Source organism: Equus przewalskii, chromosome X (assembly GCF_037783145.1).
Source record: "Equus przewalskii isolate Varuska chromosome X, EquPr2, whole genome shotgun sequence".
Classification (NCBI taxonomy): Eukaryota; Metazoa; Chordata; class Mammalia; order Perissodactyla; family Equidae; genus Equus; species Equus przewalskii.
In genome coordinates this window covers 92,614,669-92,622,619 of record NC_091863.1, presented here as the reverse complement: position 1 = coordinate 92,622,619, position 7,951 = coordinate 92,614,669, and positions in this window count along the sequence as shown.

Here is a 7,951-nt window from a genome sequence, read left to right as displayed (position 1 = left end):
TGAAGGTGAAACCGGTGTCCCTGTCCCTTGGTGTTGGTCGCTTGCTGCCCCGAGTGTATACAGTTTATGTGTTCCCTATCCCTGAGTATGTTCTGGGGGTGGACGTCTTGCAAGGACTGCGCCTATAGACCACCCTAGGCGAATTCCACCTGTAGGTGCGTGTGGTCAAGACTGTTGTCTGGGGGCATACACACCACAGAATTGCCTTCCTGGTGGACATGAGGAGATCACACAGACCATTGCAAAACTAGAAGAGGCTGGGATCGTGCGACTCACCCGTAGTCCTTATAACTCCCTGGTTTGGCCCATGAAGAAGCCAGAAGGCATGTGGCGCATGACTGTGGACTAACGGGAATTAAACAAAGTGACACCTCTGTTGCATGCTGCTGTGCCCTCCGTACATGATATAATGGATCAACTGGCAGTCCGGCTGGGACAATACCACTATGTTGTAGACCTTGCTAATGCCTTTTTTTCTGTCGACATTGCCACCAAGAGCCAAGACCAGTTTGCTTTCACCTGGAATGGCAGATGATGGACTTTCTGCGTGTTGCCGCAAGGATACCTGCATAGCCCCACTATTTGTCATGGGCTCATTGCTTAGGACTTAGCCACCTGGGCTCACAGTGATGCAGTGCCTGTATTTCACTACATTGATGATGTTATGTTAACCTCTGACTCTCTTGCAGATCTAGAGCAGGCTGATGACTCCCTACGGAGACATCTGGCAACATGTGGGTGGGCCGTCAAGGACGCCAAAGTCCAGGGACCTGGCTTATCTGTCAAATTCTTGGGGGTTGTCAGGTCGGGTTAGACAAGGGTGATACCGGAAATGATCATTGACAAAATACAGGCATACCCACTGCCAATGACTGTAACTCAACTGCAAACACTTCTAGGCCTGTTGGGGTATTAGTGGTGTTTATCTCTCACTTAGCCCAGGTGGTGAGACCCCTGTATGCTATGATAAAGAAAGGAGCCCCTTGGGACTGGACAGACCCTGTGGACCAAACATTTAAAGCCTCAAAGTGTGCTGTACAGCAGGCACAAGCCTTACAGGTGGCTGACCCAGGACGACCATATGAATTGGACGTCCTGTTACCCAAGAGGGTTTTGGCTGGGACCTATGACAGTGGCATGACAGGGTACAAGTCCCTGTCAGGGTCTGGTCCCAACTGTGGAAAGGGGCAGAGATACAATATTCTCTAGTGGAGAAACAGTTGGCAGCTGCCTGTGCCACCCTAATAGCGTGTGAGGCCATCACACGAACGGCTCCTGTTCAACTTAGAACCACGTACCCTATTCAGGGATGGCTCTGGTCATGGGCTACCCGGCCAGGGTCTGATACGGCCCAGACCCCTACCTTGTCAAAGTGGGGGTCCTATCTGGAGCAAAGGAGCTCGGTGAGCTCCAGCCCCTTGAGTATGGAGTTACAGCAAGTATTAGGGCCAGTTGAGTTCCTTGCTGTCGGGGAAAAGGCCCCAATAGCTCCTCTAGAGATAGAGCCCACGTCCTATGCTGAAGGGAAGCCCCCTGTCCCGGAGGATGCTTGGTATACTGATGGTTCTAATAGAGAGCCAGCTGCTACGTGGACAGCCATAGCTGTGCAGCCAAGCACTGATACTATTTGGTTTGATACTGGCACCGGCCAAAGCAGCCAGTGGACAGAATTACGGGCTGTAGGGATGGTTATCGTCCGTGAACCAGGGCCTTTAGCTATCTGCATGGACAGCTGGGCGGTATACCGGGGATTGACCCTGTGGTCATCCACGTGGTGGGCTCAACAATGGTTGGCTGGAAACCGCTCCATATGGGGGCAGGCCATGTGGCAGGAACTGTGGGCTTTGGGCCACGAGAAAGAGCTAACAGTGTATCATGTTCCCCGTCATATGCCTCTGACTGCTCCTGGAAATGATGAGGCTGATGCTCTGGCCCACGTGAAGTGGCTAGAAAGGGACCTCTCTACAGATGTGGCACATTGGTTACATCGATGCCTAAATCATACATGGAGCAAGACCATGGGGACGGTGAGTAAGTGTTGGGGGCTACCCCTCACGTGGCAACAGATAATGACAGCATGTCAAGAATGTGCCGTATGTGCACAGGCTTTCCCTAATAGAGGGAAACTGGTGTCCACACAGCAGCAAATAACTAGTGGGTGTGTGCCCCTGGTCCAATGGCAAGTGGACTATATTGGGCCTTTATTGAAGACCAAGGGTGCTGTATATGCCTTCGTGGCTGTTGACACGGCCACTGATTTGCTCTTTGCATGGCCCTGTGCAGCTGCAGATCAGAGGTGGACGGTTCAAGCCCTGCAGGTTCTGTGTGTCCTTTATGGCCGACCCTTGGTCATAGAAAGTGACAGAGGGACACATTTTACAGGACAAGAAGTCCAACAGTGGGCCAGCACCATGGACATCCAATGGACCTTCCATACTCACTACAACCCAGCTGCTGCAGGGATGATAGAAAGGTGTAATGGGCTTTTGAAGCAGGGCTTATGCACAGCCATACAGCCCCCCTTGTTGCGAGGATGGGCGACCCAGTTGTGGCAGGTGCTGATGGTGTTAAATGAAAGGCCTCGAAATGGAGGGCCAGTCCCTGTAGAGGCTTTGCTACACCACAGCGCGGCTCCCATGCAACTACATGTGGTAACCACGGATGAGTTACGAAAGCCTGGTTATGGCTGAAATGGAAACATTCTTTTGCCAGCCACAATGTGCCTCAACATGGGAGAGGCACAAGAATGGGAATGGCCTTGGAAAATAAAAGCCCCCCACTGTAGATGGTTGGTGTTTCTAGCACCATGGGGACTTGGGGAACAACGGGACTTACACGTCACCCTGTGGGTGACTAGCACTTGGCCCCCTCAGGTAACTGTCAGGCTGCCACAGACAGATGCTGGTTCTATCCTCAAGGGAACATGTGTGATCTCTTTGTGGCCAATAGTTCCTCTGTACTGCTCCATGTGGAGCCAGCGCTTTCAGCACTCCTATGGGCAGAAAAGGTATGATATCAACAGCCCGGAAGGCCCCAGTTGGCAGCCAACCTCCCAAGATAAGCGACTAGCCTGCATTTTGCCTGAAGGACGTGATTTGCCTTTGCTGGTTCCTCTCACTGCTTTATCCTTTCACCCATTGATGGAGTGTGGTGAACAGTGTTGTGGAATGGGTGCACACCTATGCTGAGATGGCCAAGATATCTAACTGCTTGGTGTGCACAGAACTGCCCATCAGCGTGATAGGAGGCTTGCCGTGATATATCCACCCCGCTTCGGAAGGGAACTGGACCTGGCTGTATTCCTGGGGACCCTCTGATGCTTAGTGGTCTAACCTCTCCTCCCCGTGGCGGTGGGTTCCCGCTAGTTAGGGGAACCCGCCGCCTGTCTCTTGGTGGCCATTTGCTGTTCTCTGTATTGTTGTTGTGGTATGTGGGTCCAAGGCACTGCACTATATGCCCGCGCTTCCTGCAAGCCCCCCACTGCTGTGGTCTAATGGGGGGTCAAGTGAAGAGAAATGGAGGCACTATGGACAATTAGACCGGAGCAGTTTCCGGGCAGACGTGACTCGTCATGTCCGCTGCAGGCAGTGCCTGCGCCAAACCGTGTATGTAAACAGATCTTATGTAACCTGCTACTGGCTGTGTGCTACTTTTGTGTGGAAGTCATATAAAAGTGGCCAGAGAAGCCGCGGGGTGGGGGTTGGGGGGGGGGGCTCCTTCCCCCTGTCAGCTGAAGAGAATAAAGCATGTCTACATTGCCATTGGCTCTGCGCATCTTTTTTCAACTCCCCAAGCCCCGTGGTCCAGTCCTCGGCCATTCCCCTCCTGAATACACCTCCAAAAAAGATTTTAATTTTCTTCTGTCAGGTTGGGACCACTGGAAACTAAATTCTTGGTTTGAGGTTTTGTGAGACAACCCAGTTAATGTGAATTGAGGCTTCTGACTCATATGAGGGCTGGCTATGGTTATGAATTCTCAGGGAGTTTTGTCCTTCCACTTACTAACAAAGTTCCAGATAGATGATTTAACTTGTAGTCCTCCAACCTCGTCTTTCTGTGGTTCAAGGGGACGGGGTGAGTTTAATTCTAGTTTACCCTTATACTCAGGGTAAACTTTGCTCTTCCAGTTTTGTGTAGGGTCTTCTATTGAATTTTTACCACTTGGATTTTGCTTCTCTTGAGATTCCCATGATTCTGCAGATAACCATGATCTCATTAAATTCCCTTGAGAGTAAAGCCAGCTTGAGTGCTGTGGGTTTTTACCCTCAATCATTCCTTGGCCTGAATATTCTTTAATTTTTGGTAAACTTAGGACAGTTATTTGGTAATATTTATTAAATGTTAATATGTTTTTCAGTATTTTTACTCGTTTTTATTTGAAGGTTCAGTCAGGTCACCTAATTCTCTGTTAGCACAAATGACCTATACCTGTGCTCATCAACTCCTCCTCTCTGACTTTGCTCATTTTCTCTCTTGCTCTCTCTCTCTTTACATACAGTGAAATTCATGTATTTTGAGTATACACTTTGCATTCTCTTTTAAAATGTAACTACCCTTGAAAAGGTTTCCTGGGCATCTTGCCTTTATCAGTCTTTGGTATATTAGTATTAATTAATAATTATATGTTTTATTCTTTCCCTTGCTGAGTGCTTTATACTGAGGGAAAGGGAAATTCATTTGGTGGATAGCAAGTGTAGGCTAGAGTGAGGCACCAGATTGAGTGTTTCTGGATATTTAGGAGGTAGTGTGTAGGTCTTGTGCTTGTAGAGGGAATGATGTTTAGAAAGAATTAGGATACCTTGACTATACATTTTATTTGCTGAGTGACTGAAAAAAAACACTCCACTTCTTAACAAATTAATGCATATTAAAGATACAGCTAACTGATGGCATCTTAAAGGATAAATTCACTAACAGCTCCATCCAACTACACAAAAGTAGAAATCTATAGTTCCAGTCCATAAATCTTCCCACATCTGTAGGCAGGGCACTTGCTGCACAGCAGGCTGCAGGATTTGCTTGTTCTTGTGGAAACCTAGGGACAGAGAGTGAAGAAATAGGGTAACTATACTTGTTACCTACATACATACACTATTTTTATTTATTCCAGAAGAATAGAGAAAGTCTGAGACACCACTGAACACTGCTTGGGATGGTAGGCAGCCAGGAAGCAGCTTGAGGACATTGAATGTTACGGATGGAGGTGGGGGGAACATAAACATGAGAAACGGAAGGTCATGTAAATTGTAAATCAATCCTCGATACTTGCGCTAACCCTATCCAACATAGGCTTGCTATAAGAACGTGTTTGGCTGGCTCTTTGAAAGCCTAATAAAAGAAAATAATACACATTATTCTTCCAGGGCTATGACCTTGAAATAATGTGATTTCTCCCCATGATTTTAGTGTTCAATCATAAAATCCCCTTTGCTTCAGATAATAAAGATTCCGGGTCTATTTGCTCACTAAGCAGTTTTCCCCTGTGTGCCAGGGACCCTTGTAATATGTAACTGTTGACTAGAATTTGTGTATATCTGGCAAAAAGGTTCAGAGCCCCCATAAAGCTGACTACATCAGGCTATTCTGCATATTGCCAAAACAACCCTGTGATAACAATGACGGTGGTGCTGCTGGGCACTGTTGTGGCTTTTTATGCATTTCACAGCGTGTCTATAAACATGCCCCTAATTGTTTCTCACAGTAAACCTATAAGGTATGCAAGATTAATCATAATGAGATGAAAAGACAAAAAACATTAAAACCTTGCCTGAGACCCTGTGTCCCCAAATCTTAGTCAGCTTCACACCGGTGCTGTGGTAGCTTCTTGATAGAGCAGAGCAGATACTCTGTGTAAAGGAGCGCTGTATATTACTAAATTAGGCTTTGTGCATCCCCAGCACCAAGCTGAACTGTACCATTCATTCATTATCTTTTTAAACAACATTTAACAACAAATTTTAACAGCATTTAATGAGTGCCTTCAATATGTCAGACACTGTGTTAATTTCTGGGAATACATTGTGGCCAAAAATAAACAGGACCTTTTCCCATGGAGCTTGTACTCTAGTGAGACAGAGAAATCTAAATAATCAAAGAAATAAGATAGAGATTGTGGTAAGTATTTTCAAGGAAATAGTGTGCCGTGAAATTGTGTATATGGTTGTTTTTTTTTTTACTAGTATTTTGAATAGAGTGCTCAGGAAAGGTCTCTCTGATGAAATCTGAAAAATGAAAAATAGTGAGCCATGGAAGGGGTGGCAGGAAAAAGGCACTAAGCAGAGGGAATAGCAAATACAGAGTACCCAGAATGGGGAAATGCCAGTATTTTGGAACCAAAAAAGTGTCACCTTTGTTGGTATGTCATTCGTGGCAGAGAATGACGTGAGATGATATCAACAAGTAGGAGCCAGGTATTGCAGGTCTTGATAAAGTGTTTGGAATTTCTTCTAAGAACAGCTATTTTTAAATAGTGATAGTTTCGCAGAAAGTTGTAAAATGATGCGCAGAGAGGTCCCACGTACCCTTCATCCAGTTTACCCCAGTGGTAACATCCTACATAACCAGAAAACCAACATTGGTAAAATCTACATACCTTATTTAGATTTTACCAGTTTTACGTGCACTTGTGTGTCTGTGTGTGTATAGTTCTATGCAATTTTATCACATGTGTAGACCACAATCAAGATAGCAACATACAGGACTGTTCTATCACCACAAGGATCCATTGTGTTACTCATTTATAGCCATATCCATCCCTTCTCCAACACCCCCACCCCAAGTCCTTATCCCCTGGTGAACCACTAATCTGTTCTCTGTCTGCATAATTTTGTCACTTTGTGTATCTCAGTGGAATCGTACAATATAGCATTTTGAGATTGGCTTTTTTCACTTAGCATAATTTCTTTGAGATCATCCACATTGCATGTATCAAGTTTTTTTTTATTGCTGAGTATAATTCCAGGATATAGATGTACCACAGTTGTTTTATCCACTCACCTACTGAAGGGCATTTGGGCTGATTCTAGTTTTTGGTTATTATGAATAAAGATGCTATGAATATTCATATACAGGTTTTTATATGAACTTAAGTTTCCATTTCTCTGTGATTAATGACCAAGAGTGCAATTGCTGGGTCATACGGTAATTGCATGTTTAGTTTTACAATAAACTGCCAAAATATTTTCTGGAGTGCCTATACCATTTTTCATTCCCACCAGCAATGTATGAGTAATCCAGTTTCTCTGTATGCTCTCCAGCATTTAGTGTTATCATTATTTTTTATTTTTACCACTCTGATAAGTATGTGGTGATAGTTCATTGTGGTTTGAATTTACATTTCCCCAATGTCAAGTGATGTTGAACATCTTTTCATGTGCTTATTGGTCATCTCTATATCCTCTTTGGTGAAATGTCTCTTTATGTTTTTTGCCCATTTTCTAAGTTGACTGTTTTCTTGCTGCTGAGTGTTGATATTTCTTTATATATTCTAGACATGATGCCTTTTTTGGATATGTGGTTTGCAAATATTTTCTCCCAGTCTGTAGCTTGTTTTTTCACCTTCTTCCCAGACTCTTTCACAGAGCAAAACATTCTAATTTTGATGAGATCCAATTTTTCATTTTTTTCTTTTATGGATTGTCCTGGTGGTGTCATGTTTAAGAACTCCTCACCAAGCTCTTGGTGCTGAAGATTTTCTCCTATTTTAACTTATAAAAGTTTTATAGTTTTACATTTAAATCTATGATCCATTTTGAGGTAACTTTCATATAAGATCTGAGGTTTAGTTCAAGGTTCATTAATTTTGGGGTTTTTTTTGGTAGTGGGTGGTTAAGCAAATTGTGTCTGCTTACCAACAGGTGAATTCCCTTGACCCCTCTAATGGCGTTGATTGTATGGAGCACATGCCAAAAGGGTCGATTAACAGAGTCAAATCCAAAAGGATTATACTCCA